This window comes from Cucurbita pepo, chromosome 11 (genome assembly GCF_057944985.1).
Source record: "Cucurbita pepo subsp. pepo isolate OVF chromosome 11, ASM5794498v1, whole genome shotgun sequence".
In the NCBI taxonomy this organism is placed as follows: Eukaryota; Viridiplantae; Streptophyta; class Magnoliopsida; order Cucurbitales; family Cucurbitaceae; genus Cucurbita; species Cucurbita pepo.
Window position 1 is genome coordinate 10,399,967 of NC_141808.1, and position 15,920 is coordinate 10,415,886.

Genomic DNA, 15,920 nt, shown 5'->3' on the forward strand with positions numbered 1-15,920 from the left:
TTTACTAGATTTGATCCCTAAAAATAAGGGAGAGATACAGTTTGATCCCCAAAAATACGGGAGAGGATAGGAGAATTCTTGTTTTTTGAGTGTTTACAGTCGAGTTCTCGAGGGAAATCAGGGTAAAGATAGACTTTGATCCCCAAAAATACGGGTGAGGATAGAATTTCTTTTCTTGAAGCTGCTTTCCTTAGGGAAAAAGGTCTTACGAACTTTTACAGTTATATGGGGATAGAATTTCTTTTCTTGAAGCTGAAGCTGTTAGGGAAAAAGCTCTTTTAATGTTTTACCCCTATGTTGGATAGAATAAATTAATTAATGGTTCGTCAGAGTTCCAGAAGTAGGATCAGAGAAAGAAGCCGAGGGGTGAAAGAGCTCGACCAAAGGGAGAGGGGTGAAACAGCGAGACCGGTAGGGAGAGGGGTGTAGGATCGGTATGGCAACCCTAGAGGGGGGGTGAATAGGGTTTTAACGATAAAAGTGTTTAAACGTGATTAATTTTTCTAATGATGAAACTTTTTACAAATAAGTAGAAGATGATAATTACTATAACAAAGTAAATCAAGTCAAAACAATAATCAAGTAGAACGTGCAATAAATCACAATAATAATTTTGAGATTAAATAGAAAAGAGTTAGAGAAAATGACACCGTAGTTTTATAGTGGTTCGGTCAAACTCGACCTACTCCACTCCCCAAGCGCCTCTTGGGAATTTGAATAAAGAACTTTCTCGACTCTTTCCACGGATCTGAGCCAAACCGCTACACCGCTCTTTTTACGAGTTCAAGAGCAAACTCAATCCTTTCCACGGCGCAGGATCAAACCGATACAAGTATTTGAGTTTGATAATAACACACCACAACTCTCTCAAAGAGTAGATTTACAATTTGGGATACTCACAACTATTTCCTCACAATACAATAATAATCCCTCTCAAGAATAAGATGAAAAGAAATAAACTTGTAAGCTTAGAGAGAGCAACAAACAATGGAGACTTTGAACAAATGAGGATTGAAGAATGTATGTAAGTTGTGTATTTTAAAATGTGGGGAAGATGAGTTTATATAGAGGAGAAAAGTGGCAAAATGTAGGATTGAATATTGACCATTGGATTGTGTTAGGAATAATGGAAGGTGGAGATTAAAAGTAAATAAATAAGAAAATTTTCAAAATTCATTTATTTCAAAATTTTAATATAATAGTAATTTAATATAATAATAATAAAAAGTTATGTGAGTAACGGTCAAATGAAATTCAAAATTTATTATAAATATAATAATATAATAATAATAAAAACTATGTGAGTAACCACCAAAATTTTAAAATATAATAATATAATAATATAATATAGTAATAATAAAAATCGATGTGAGTAACGGTTAGATTCAAATTTATATTTTGTAAAAATAACTTTATTTAAAAACATAGTAATAAGAAAAACTCCACCATTTGTTACTCTCCCAAAATCATAAATGTCATACTTTGATATATTTTGATTTGCCCATCATTTTGATTTTGCTGCCACATCATTACGTCGGGTATGTTGTCTCGACTGTACTTTCTTCGTTTTAGCTCTAATTTGAGTAATTGAAAAGTCGTTGAAATTGTTATTCCCGACCTTATACTGTGGACAGTTCAAAATACTGAAAATAATTAATAATTAAAAAGTAGGTTTGTTATCATCAAAACATCAATTAATTGATTGAAACTAATTGAAGTGAGATCAAGGCCAAAAAGCCAACAATCTCCCCCTTTTTGATGATGACAAACCATTTCAAGAAAAATTCATAAAAACCAAGATAATACACGATCCATGTAATAATACCAATACATGCTAATACACGATCCATGTAATAATACCAATACATGCTAATATATTATCATAAATTTTACTCAAGCATATTCTCTCCCTATATTAATGCCTCAAGAAATTATGAAAACATCAAACAAGTAAATGATTCATAAATAATAAAACAACAAACTTAGAGCATATTTTTCTTAATTTTCTCCCCCTTTGTAATCATCAAAAAGAACAATTGAAAGAGAATACATTTAAGAATGACATAATGGCTCCCCCTAAAAACATGCATTAAAAAATTATAAAATTCAAGATATATCACAACGAATAATACCAAGCTCAAGCCTATTTTTGCAAAAATTTTCTTCATTCAATGGCTTGGTGAAAATATCGGCTAGTTGATTATTAGAGTTTACAAAATCAAGAATAATATGTCCATTTTGCACATGCTCTCTAATAAAATGATGTCTAATGTCAATATGTTTAGTTCTAGAATGATGAATAGGATTTTTAGTTAAATTAATAGCACTTGTATTATCACAAAATATAGGCACACTATGAAACTTTAATCCAAAATCACAAAGAGTTTGTTTCATCCAAAGAATTTGAGCACAACAACTAGCAACCGCAATATATTCCGCTTCGGTAGTAGATAAGGCAACCGAATTTTGCTTTTTACTAAACCAAGAAACTAAGGAACTACCAAGAAATTGACAAGTTCCACTAGTACTTTTACGATCAAGTAAGCTTCCGGCAAAATCCGCATCAGAATATCCTACCAATTTAAATTCAACATTTCTAGGATACCACAATCCTAAATCAATAGTTCCAAGCAAATATTTAAATATTCTCTTAACCGCATGTAAATGAGATTCCTTAGGACAAGATTGAAATCTAGCACAAAGACACACACTAAACATAATATCGGGTCTACTAGCGGTCAAGTAAAGTAAAGATCCAATCATACCTCGATAAGCTTTAATATCCACACTTTTACCTTTTTCATCCTTGTCAAGCTTAGTGGATGTGCTCATGGGAGTTCTTGCAATCTTGCCTCCATTGAACTTGAATCTTTTGAGCAAATCTTTAGTGTATTTCTCTTGATTGATGAAGATACCATTCTTGAGTTGTTTGATTTGAAGTCCAAGAAAGAAACTAAGTTCTCCCATCATACTCATCTCAAACTCACTATGCATACATTTAGAAAATTCTTCACATAAAGAAGGATTAGTAGAACCAAATATGATATCATCCACATATATTTGCACTAATAGCATATCGTTTTCTTTAATCTTAATAAAGAGTGTAGTGTCGAGTTTGCCCATTTTAAAATCATTCCCGATAAGAAAATTACTAAGTCTATCATACCAAGCTCTTGGAGCTTGTTTTAAGCGATAAAGAGCCTTTTTCAACTTATAGACATGATGAGGAAATTTTACATTTTCAAATCCGGGAGGTTGTTCTACATAAACTTCCTCCACAATATAACCATTCAAAAATGCACTTTTCACATCCATTTGATATAATACAAAATTTTTGTAAGAAGCAAAAGCAAGTAACATTCTAATAGCTTCTAATCTAGCAACGGGTGCAAAAGTTTCTTCATAATCTATGCCTTCCTCTTGACAATAACCTTGAGCTACAAGCCTAGCTTTATTTCTAATGATATTCCCATTTTCATCCATTTTATTTCTAAAAACCCATTTGGTTCCAATAATAGAAGTATTAGATGGCCTAGGGACTAATTCCCAAACTTTGTTCCTTTCGAATTGATTTAGCTCTTCTTGCATGGCTAAAATCCAAAACTCATCATTTTCGGCATCCTTAAGACTTTTTGGTTCAATTTGAGAAACAAAAGCAAGATTATTAAATAAATTAATAGAAGAGCGAGTTTTCACACCTTGTTCGAGATCACCAAGAATCAAGTCCTTGGGATGAGACAAGGCATACCTCCATTCTTTTGGCATTGATGAAGAACCTTCTTCCTTTAAGCTCACCTCTTCTTTACTCGTAACCATTTCTTTGCCGTTGTCACTAACGAGTAAATCTCCAAAATTTCTTTCTAAATCATCACTACAAATAGACTCATTAGAAATATTATTGCAAGATTCATCAAATACCACATGCATAGATTCTTCAATAACTAGAGTTCTCTTATTGAAAATTCTATAAGCTTTACTAGTAGATGAATAGCCAAGAAAAATACCAATATCCGTTTTTGAATCAAACTTTCCAAGCTTTTCTTTGTTGTTCAAAATAAAACATTTACAACCAAAAACTTTGAAATACCAACATTTGGAATTTTGTTATGCCAAAGTTCATAAGGAGTTTTATTTAATGAAGGTCTAATTAAAACTCTATTTAAAATATAACAAGCGGTATTAACTGCTTCCGCCCAAAAATATTTAGGTAAATCATACTCATTTAACATTGATCTAGCAAATTCTTGTAAAGTACGATTTTTCCTTTCAACCACACCGTTTTGTTGAGGAGTCCTTGGAGAGGAGAAGTCATGAGAAAGACCATTATCTTCACAAAAATTTTCAAAGGCAACACTATCAAATTCTCCTCCATGGTCACTCCTAATTTTAGTAATTAAAAATCCTTTTTCATTTTGAACTCTTTTTACAAAACTAGCAAATCTTTTCAAAGCATCATTCTTATGTTTTATCATCAAAACCCAAGTAAATCTTGAAAAATCATCCACTATCACAAAAGCATAATAATTTCCTCCATAACTAGCTATTTTAGAAGGGCCAAATAAGTCCATATGGAGTAGTTGAAGAGGTCTAATAGTAGAAATCATATTTTTAGATTTGAAAGAAGACTTAGTTTGCTTACCCATTTGACAAGCGTCACAAATTTTATCTTTTTCAAATTTAAGTTGAGGAAGACCTCTAACTAATGAATTTTTTGAAATATTTGAAATCAAGTACATACTAGCATGTCCTAGTCTTCTATGCCATAGCCAAGAGTTATCAAGGAAAACCGAAAGACATTTATCATTTGTAGGACAATCATTCAAATCAATAGTATACACGTTATCATCTCTATTTCCTACAAACAAAACTTTTCTATCACTAGCATTTTCAATTATGCAATTATTCTTATCAAATACAACTCTAAAACCTTTATCACATAATTGACTAATGCTAAGTAAGTCATGCTTTAAACCATCAACTAATAATACATTTTCAATGAGAGTACAAGAGTCATTACCTATAGTACCCTTACCAATTATTTTACCCTTCTTGTTATCACCAAAGGTTACTAAGCCACCATCCTTCTTGGAAAGATTCACAAACTTGGATGGATTACCCGTCATGTGTCTTGAGCAACCACTATCCAAGTACCACTTATTTTTCTTGGAGGCTTTCAAACAAACCTAAAAACAAAGATATTCAAAATTGACATTTTGGTACCCATACTTGTTTGGGTCCTAGAAAGTTAGTGTTCACAAATTTAGGAATCCATTTCATATTTGCATTCATATTAAAGACATTGTATTTGGATAAGTAACAAGAATAATCTTTATGTCCAAACTTACCACATGAAAAACAAACAACATTATGCAATAATTTATTTCTTAGACTAAATTTGTGTATTCTATTTTTATTCGAAAAATTATTTTCTAAAACATTGTTAAATTTTGTATTTTGAGAAACTTTTCTTGCTAAAGGGATGTTTTGAGAATTTTTCAATTTAAAGCACTTAGGTCTAATATGGCCTTCAACACCACAATAATGACATATAGGCACAAATCTAGATTTATCATACTTAGATACAAATTTACTATTAGATTTAGACAAGATAGGGGATGCTTTAACAAATATTGTTTTAGAACTTGAAGGTGTAGAACATTCATCAATATAGCCTAATCCTCTTTTATCACCATATGACTTACCTCCTTCAAGTATTTTATCTAATTTTTGAGCACCTATTGTTAACATTTTAATAGACTCCTTAGCCCTACCGAGTTCTTGCAAATTATTTGATTCATTTTCTTTGAGCAATTTAATTAATTTATCTTTTTCACAACAATCATGCTCAAGAGACTTGACTTTATCAATTAATGCATTTTTCTCATCACAATCAAATACATGCTTTTCACAAGGTACATCAATTTTAACAATATTATGATACTTCTCTTTTAAGTAAGAAATTTCATTTAGTAAAGACTTATTTTCAATAATTGAAGTCTTATATTTCTTTTTAAGCACAACATACTTTGAACTAAGTTTTTCTAAATCAATTGTCATCTCATCAACAAGTTTAAATAATTCATGATAAGAAAGAGATTCAAGAGTTACCTCATCTTCTAGTTCATCTTCTTGTTCATTCTCTTTGTCACTATGAGCCATGAAGCAAAAATTTGCTACTTCTTCATCACTTCCACTTGCACTTTCATCACTATCATCCCAAGTAGCCTTCATTGCTTTCTTCTTGGATTTCTTAGATGATTTGAGGAGAGGACAATCCGTTCTTATATGACCCGGCTTTTTACATTCATAACATATTACCTCATCGTTTTTGCTCTTTTCACCTTTTGACTCTTTTTGATTTGTGAAATGTTTCTTGAATTGTTTCTTCCTTTTAATAAAATTTTTATACTTACGTGTGAAGTAGGCGACATCATCTTCATCAAGGACGTCCTCATCTTCAGAGTCAACTTTGATGGACTTTAGGGCTATACTTTTCTTCTTTTTGGATTCTTCTTCCATGTGGCCGTTCATGGTAATCTCATGTGTCATGAGAGAACCAACGAGTTCATCCAAAGGAAGCTTTGTGAGATCCTTTGCTTCTTGAATCGCCGTCACTTTTGCCTCCCAACTTTTAGGCAGAGACCTAAGAATTTTTCTTACATTTTCGGAAGTAGAATATACTTTTCCAAGATTTTTCAAAGCATTTAAAATATTAGTAAATCTAGTAAACATATCACCAATAGGTTCATTTTCCTCCATTTTAAATAGTTCATAATTATGAACTAACATGCTAATTTTTGTTTCTTTAACTTGATTGGTTCCCTCATGAGTTACTTCAAGAGTTTTCCAAATTTCATATGCCGAAGAACACATACATACTCTATTAAATTCATCATTACTTAAGGCACAATACAGACAATTGATAGCACTAGCATTCAAAGAACATTTTTTCATATCATGCTCATCAAATTCATTTTCTAATTTAGGCACCTCAATATTATTAACAATTTTTATTGGAATGTAAGGACCATTACTAACATTTAACCACAATTGATAATCAACGGATTGCAAATAAATTTTCATTCTAGCTTTCCAACATGTATAATTTGTTCCATCAAAATAAGGTGGCCTAGAAGTTGATTGCCCTTCACTAAAACCATTTTTAACACGTAGGTTTGCCATTAGCTCGAACAATAAAGTTTAGATAAAAAATCTATGGGAGCAACCTGCTCTGATACCAATTGTAGGATCGGTATGGCAACCCTAGAGGGGGGGTGAATAGGGTTTTAACGATAAAAGTGTTTAAACGTGATTAATTTTTCTAATGATGAAACTTTTTACAAATAAGTAGAAGATGATAATTACTATAACAAAGTAAATCAAGTCAAAACAATAATCAAGTAGAACGTGCAATAAATCACAATAATAATTTTGAGATTAAATAGAAAAGAGTTAGAGAAAATGACACCGTAGTTTTATAGTGGTTCGGTCAAACTCAACCTACTCCACTCCCCAAGCGCCTCTTGGGAATTTGAATAAAGAACTTTCTCGACTCTTTCCACGGATCTGAGCCAAACCGCTACACCGCTCTTTTTACGAGTTCAAGAGCAAACTCAATCCTTTCCACGGCGCAGGATCAAACCGATACAAGTATTTGAGTTTGATAATAACACACCACAACTCTCTCAAAGAGTAGATTTACAATTTGGGATACTCACAACTATTTCCTCACAATACAATAATAATCCCTCTCAAGAATAAGATGAAAAGAAATAAACTTGTAAGCTTAGAGAGAGCAACAAACAATGGAGACTTTGAACAAATGAGGATTGAAGAATGTATGTAAGTTGTGTATTTTAAAATGTGGGGAAGATGAGTTTATATAGAGGAGAAAAGTGGCAAAATGTAGGATTGAATATTGACCATTGGATTGTGTTAGGAATAATGGAAGGTGGAGATTAAAAGTAAATAAATAAGAAAATTTTCAAAATTCATTTATTTCAAAATTTTAATATAATAGTAATTTAATATAATAATAATAAAAAGTTATGTGAGTAACGGTCAAATGAAATTCAAAATTTATTATAAATATAATAATATAATAATAATAAAAACTATGTGAGTAACCACCAAAATTTTAAAATATAATAATATAATAATATAATATAGTAATAATAAAAATCGATGTGAGTAACGGTTAGATTCAAATTTATATTTTGTAAAAATAACTTTATTTAAAAACATAGTAATAAGAAAAACTCCACCATTTGTTACTCTCCCAAAATCATAAATGTCATACTTTGATATATTTTGATTTGCCCATCATTTTGATTTTGCTGCCACATCATTACGTCGGGTATGTTGTCTCGACTGTACTTTCTTCGTTTTAGCTCTAATTTGAGTAATTGAAAAGTCGTTGAAATTGTTATTCCCGACCTTATACTGTGGACAGTTCAAAATACTGAAAATAATTAATAATTAAAAAGTAGGTTTGTTATCATCAAAACATCAATTAATTGATTGAAACTAATTGAAGTGAGATCAAGGCCAAAAAGCCAACAAGGGGAAGGCAATGCGTGAGACCGATAGGTTCATGGGCAGGATTCGTTCACTCTTATTCTTGTTTCATCTTTCCTTTCAACACTTGAAGGAGAATGAATCGTTAGTCTTTCCTTTCTTATAGGAGAGTAAAAGAGTGAAATCAGTCGTCTTCATAAGGAGTGTTTACAGTCTCATTCATCTTTCATTTTCTTCTTCAATCAAACACCTATTACCGAGTTCAAGAAGGGACAAGTTATTGATCGTTAATCTTTCTTACAGGAAATAGCTGATGAAAACAAGAGCAAGAGGAAAGAATGCATCGGAAAGGGGCAAAGCTGTGAGACCGGTAGGGAGAGTCGTCTTCATCTTTCGTCTCCCTGAACTGTAAACTCTCATTCATCTTTCGGATTTCATTCCTGTTCCGGAGCTCGACTGTAAAGGACAGGTTCATGAGTGAAGCAACTCGATCGAGAGGGAGAGGAGGACGTTGATCGAGCTTTTCCATGCCTAGTCCCAGTTTCGGTTAAAGACCCAGAGCGGGCTACAGATCTATACCAAGCCCGTTACGCCATAATTCATTGAGGTTGATCCCGAAGTGACGTTCGAAACCGTAGGAGTAGTCTGTCTCTATTTATTCACAGAATGAACGAGACTTTGTTTCACGGGATTGAATTAACACGTCTCGACCAGAAATGGACTTCGCAAGCATACCGCTTTCCGTTCAAGAATAGATAGCAGCGGTTTTAAGGAAGACTACCGAGCTCATGGATAAGCGCCTATCATCTCTATGCTCATTCTGACTTTAGCTTTTCCTTTGATTAGTAGTATTAGCGCTCGCTCGACTTAATATAATAATAGCTGTCTTTCTTACTCGACTTGCTTACTAGCTGCCTTTCTTTCTGACTAATATATATAATAGACTAACTTGTGAAAGAATAGTTCTAAACTGAGTACACTAGGAGAAGAGTAGTTTCCTCTTGTTTTCTTTTTATTCACACGTAATGATCAGCATTCCTTCTCTGGAAACCCATCTTCGTCATAACCTTCATATCTCGAACCAAGCCCGAGGAGCCGAGGAGATATATGAGACCCTCGCCTTTTTTCACCTTCAAACTCTCCCTTCCTCCCCCTGAGCTCGAAACCCTGGTGGAAGACGAATAGAAACTCGTGTGTGTAGGTCTCCATGAGGAAAGGCCTTTTTTACATCGAGCTGATGCAGTGACCAAGCAAGATACGTTAGCTGCAACTAACAGAATGCCTCGTATGGAATTTTTGTGAGTTTGCAGGAGAAAACGTCTCGAGATAATCGATGCCATAGGTTTGTGTGAAACCTTTCGCCACAAGACGAGCCCTCTCGATAGAGCCATCAACTTTGTGTTTCAGGGTATATGCCCACAGCCAACCGTACGTTTGTTTGCCTCTTGGTAAGGTGATCAGTTCCCAAGTGTCGTTCTTCTTTCTTTAGAGCCTCCATTTCCTCTATCATAGCTTGCTTCCACTGAGGATGATTGAGGGCTTCTTTCAGGAGGGTATCTTATCGCTGAGCTTGAAAGTCAGGAAGCTTGATAGGACACAAAGTTCTTAATAGGGGGTGATCAGTCAAATATCTCTTTGTCTTTCTTCAAGGCAATACAGATCATAAAGAAGAAAAGAGGAAAAGAAAGATTCAGTATTAAAAGACAGACTGAAAGGCAATACAGATCAGAAAGAGGAAAAGAGTCAGGATTAAAAGACGGATCATCGATCAGATATCTCTTTTAACGAATTGCCTGATTGCGACAGCTTATCGCGACTTGTTACTAGACCAAGCATTCCCTCCCTAGAATAGAGCTTAAAGAGGGCTGAAGTTTAATTAAGGAAGAGCTTAATCAGTCCTGAACTCCAGAAGGGGATAGATTGAATACTGAATCTTTCACTACTGACTGGAAATTAGCCAAGATCATAGAACTCTTTACCGAGGATGTGACTATAGTCCAAAAATAGGAGAAGAAAAAAAGCACACGTTGGTAGGGGTCTTGGTTTATAGCAAGACCTGGGAGGAGTATCTGACGTAGAGACTATTCTAGAAGCTCTGCGTGAGCACCAGCCTCAAGCCCATACAGAGTTGTGTTCAACCTTGGAGGATGGAGAATGCTGATTTGAATAGGGAGCCTGACAATCGGATCTATTCGGCTTTCGCAGGTAGGCAGCTTTCCTGCCCATCTTTCCAGGTGAATTTGGATGAAACTCATGCTAATTTAGAATATCGGAAGATTCCAGATAATAATGCTCAAATTGGAACTCTCAACAGCCCGGGAACCCCAATTACAGACGAATGCAAATAGAAAATGAGAAAAGAAAGATCGCAAGAAGTGTAGCTCCTGACATCACGGAAAAGACAAGGGGATAGCTTCAACGGCGAAATGAAAAAGGGGGAAGAAAAGGTAAGGTCACAAATAGAGTGAAACCAAGTTAGATTGAGAAAAGGCATAATGATAATAAATAGTAGGGTCGGCCCCGCCCTCCGAACCGGACGTGAAGGCTCATCCGGCTGCTCTTGCTGAAATCATTACGTCATTCCCGGCACTACGGATTGATTGTCCCTAGACCACTACTTGGAATGGATGGCTACATCAGTCTATGCTCCAGCTTTTCTCACAAGCAAGACCTATAGAATGAGCTCAGATTCATCCATACCCTTTCCAACCTACCTCGCTTGGTGCATTAGGGGAAAGTCAAATTCATGCTTTATCCAATCCAGAAAGGGATTCTGACTTTACAGGCCGAAAGAGAAGAGGTCTTGAAGCGGATCTCGTTGCTGATTCTGATTTGGTTGACCTACCACTCTATGGCGCTCCTTTCACTTGGTCTAACATGAGGAAAGGGAAGGAAATGGAAATCCGATGCAGACTGGATCTTTTACTAATCGACTCGGATTGGGAAGACCTTACGCAGGACACTCAAAAGTGGGGACCACATTCGCTTACGATCATGACCTCCTTTCTATTTCGAACAACTTCCCTCCACGCTACCCCCAGCTCTTTCGAACTGATGTGGTTGTCCCTATCGAAATCTAGAACTCAAAGTTGTGAAGCAAAAGAATGCAACATTCTATTGACTTGATATAATCTATTTCAAGATTCTTAATACATCCTAGACGAAAAGCTCCCTAACCTTAATAAGAAAAGAAGGGATAAAGTCAGACCCAGAAATTTGATGTCTCTTCTTATTAGAAAATTGGAAGAATCAAACAATCACTTCCACATCTTACCCGGAAAACAGGATGGAGAATGAATGGATCGAGATCATTCCCTGTTTGCGAGTGAGAAGAAAAAGAAAAAGGAGGGCCTTTACCAAACCAATCCTTTCGTGAAGAGATCGGCAATTGATCTTCACTTCTCATGGTTGCTCTTCTGATGATTTCCGCAATCACCTTTTACCCGAGAAAATGACATAAGGCGACTTCGACATGCTTTGTTCTCTCATAGAAGACGCGCTCAATCCCTTGCTTGTTGCTCCAACTTAGGAGTAGGGGCTTTAGAGCCTTTTTACGACCGAAGGCTGCTATGCTAGTTGTAGGGCTCCCACGCTTTACTAATTACTAATAGTTGAGAAAGGAGAGGAAAATAGCTTTACCGAGTTCAAGGAAAGAGTGAAAGAAGAAATAGGTGATTGAGTGAAAGCAAGACAAGAAGGTGGAGGTTCAGTAGTGATGGTAATATCGGTTCAGGTGAATCAGTAATAGTCCTGTTCTATCTCATGAATCGAGAGTTGAGGATTGAAACACTTGATGAATAAGCAGAAAGAGAAGAGAAAGATCAGGCAATGGAATTCTGAGACCCATAGGTAATCTCAGCCTATTTAGTTACCGAGTTCAAGAATCAATAGGGAGAGGTGAACAATCACTTCGAATAAGGAAGAAGAACAGATGGTAATATATATAGGTTCGCAGGTTCATCTCTCTTTCTTGACTTTCTCTTGTCTTGCTTGAGTCTTTCAATTCTCTTTTCTTTACTGTAAAGTTCAGGTCAGGTCATATCGGTTCCGGAGCAAACAGACCGAGTTCAATCAAACACCTATTTACCTTGAGAAAGGCAAGAAATGAAAGACAAAATAGGGAATATCGTCGGAGAATGCATCTTGTTGAGTCTTTCCTCTCCCTTCTTTCACTCGTCAGGCTATTAGTGGGATAGGTTACGGAGCGAAAGCGGCTCGACTGTAAAGGAGAGGAGTGAGGTCTCTTTCCTTCCAATTAAATTACCTCGTCAATGACCCAAAACATAGACAGAGGCATCAATTAAATAAGAATAAAAGCTCGTTACAGTCTCATTCAGAAAGAAATAGGAGGAGAAGGAGAAAGAATCCATAGGTTCCGGCTGGAGTTCAGTTCTACAACTCTTGAGTCTTGAAATTCTCTTTTCTTTACTCTCCAGTAAAGGTTCAGGCAATGGAGCAATAGAATTGTTTTCGCTTTCATTTACTCTTGATTGAATTTGATTCTGAATGAATAATAGGGTCAGGTAATAAAAAGGGACAGATTCAGTAGCTAATTCATTGAAAGAATAAATAGGTGAAGATAGGTGATTGAGTGAAGGAGAAAGAATCAATCAATAGGGGAAGGAGCAAATCTTGATTGAATTTGTTGAGTCTTTCAAGCAGAATCAAATGAAAGAGAAGAGACCGACAAACACCTATTCTATTCTATTTACCTCAATAAATAAGGGAAGGGAATAGAGAGGAGAATGCATCTTTCATTTTCTTCTCCTAGGAAAAGGTTTGAGGTCTCTTTCATTTTCTTTGTTTACATTACAATTAAAGAAGGGAGAGGAAAGAAAAGATTCGAGATAGAGGTTACAGAATAGGTGAAAGAAGAAATAGGAGAAAGAGCAGTTCAGGATCAAGAACCAAGCAGTTTAGAGCCGGAGAGTGAGACCAATAAGTGAAGGAGACTGAATAAATGGGTTCAGGCAATGGAATTGTAAGACCGAGTTGTAGAGGTTCAGTGGAATTGTTCAACCATAAAGAAGAGGTTCAGTGGAATTGCTTTACCGAGTTGGAGAGGTTCAGTGGAATTGCTTTACCGATAGGTGAATGAGCGAAGCTGGGAAGAAAAGGTTATTCCCTCCTATTGGCTGGCTCACCCTTGTATCAGGCCCTGCTTGCTACGGCCTATACTATACATGATTGGGCCATGACGGTTTGTTTTGGCAAGGTATAGTTTGTTTAATTTTGACCTATCTATAACCAGACTCAATCGTTGCAGTACTTTCGAATCAAGATCTCATTCTTTTCTTTTTCTTTCAAGGCAGCGCCTGATTCCTTACCTGTTATTCTGACGTCTTGTATGATTGCAGGGTTGTTCGGGAATCCCTTTGCAACTTCCTGGACGTTCATACATACTTATTCTTTAGTCTTTCAATTACAATAGAGTTTCTAATAAATCAAGGAGGTCATCGGTTGTAACGTTCACGAAGGGTCAACCCCTCGGCTCGGATTTTCTCGTTCTTGGCCTCTATTCATTCACACTGACACATCATATGCTTGTGTGGATAGCTGCTGAGAGGGTGTATGGCACGACAAAGCTTTGCGACTATGCGATTCTTGGCCTTACCATAATACATAGTTTTAGTGTACTATAACTAACTATATCTAAAGTCTCTCATTTCACACTTTTTTTCTTATTGGAATTCCTTTCGTGTAGTTTGCCAAAAGATTTTGGAGCGACGAAGTGAGAGGGATTTCTCTCCAGTGTCTGCTAAGCCGGTCTTTGGTTGACGCTATTATGTGGAAAAAACCCCGCTCAAAGATTAGAGATGGAACTGGTACTATGTCTCTGTCTTTGACCTCTCGATTGAGCAGTCATTTTTCGTATCTGTCTGTGGTGCGCCCTATCATATCACCCTAAATATAAGCGATGGAAGCGCCCACTCTCTTTGTATGCTTGAGCCTTCTGTCTGGCGTATTCCCGTTACCATGGAAACTGTGGTTAGCATTTCCTGATTTGGGAGTGTTAACGTCGGGTGTCGTACGAGCCTTCATTCTTTATAGGGCAAAGTAGGGCCTTCGCTTTGTTTGTAATTCAAAGGTCTTCTTCGGACATTTTCTCCTGTTTAGGGGGAGTACTTTCTTGATCGCCTCATTCTTCCCTTCCATCCAGGGGTTAGTGGCTAAAGTCTCTCCGATGGTACGCTGAGGTTAGCATAAATTACGATGTGTCGCTCGAGGTCTCTCGAACCCCCTGTTATACCAATGTCTATATTCTGTTCTAGGAATAAGGTAATGAATGATCTTCCGGCCGGTATGTAGTTTCGTTTTGTTGTTACGACAGGCTGAGAGCAGTGCCCGCTCCCTTGTGTTTGAGGGAGTTGGTGCGACGAAGTAGGTGCGGGTGAGGCATTCGACTTCGAGTGGCTTTGATACCGGACATAAGAAAGAGACAGAATAATAACATTGAAATAGGTAGTGGCGCACACGCCAGTGAGGTTTGATTTCCTTGTTGGGTGTAGCGGATATCTCGATGTCAAGTCAAGGCAGGGAATGGAATGCTAACAAGGGGTGATATGCTACGGAGGGAGATTAACGACTGAAGATTCATTCTCGTTCATTGGAAGGAAAGACAAAAGATTAATTCGACTTAACTACTGAACTTGTCCCTTCTTTCTTTAACTGTCTGTAAACTGGGAATCTTAGCTCAGATCTTGCTTGATCCTTACTTAATTCTTGTTATGTATGGTTTGTTATTCAACAAAGGCTATTCTTTCACTCTTGGACTCTCCTGTAAGTAAGAGATGAATGCGACAGACGTATTTCCCTCCCCTATCGGTCGAGCGGCTGGCTTCGCTACTGAACCTCTATTATTCCCTTATTTCCGGAGGTAAAGAGCTATTTGAGGAGCCTTATTGATTCTCAATTCTTCTTCTTTCAGTTTCGCCTTGACTTGAGATTTGGAAATGCAAATGAAAGCAAAACGAACTCCCAGCGAATATTTACTCTTTTTAAAGTGAGCTCCGGTTCCTATTCTCTCATTCACCTTCTTTCACTCCTTCCCTTGAAAGACAAGGTCAAAGAAAATGAAAGGATGTTCGTCTCCTTGACCTATTTAGTCTTGAATTAAGGAAGTCAAGCCGAAACAAGAATGAGAGTCAATTCCTTGCAGCTCAATCAATCACCTATCCTTTCTTTCCAATAGAGTCATCAATTCATATTCAATCCTGTAAACTGCTGAACCGACAGACTATTACCCTCACAACATCCTCCTTAGCTCAATCTAGTTTTTTCCCTGAAAGACAATTACACACAAAACATCTTACCCTGAATCGATGAAGAAAGAAAGAGGCTTTCCCCATATTGATTTGTATTGATTAATATAGGTTCTTGCAAGGAAACGACTACAAGTGTGT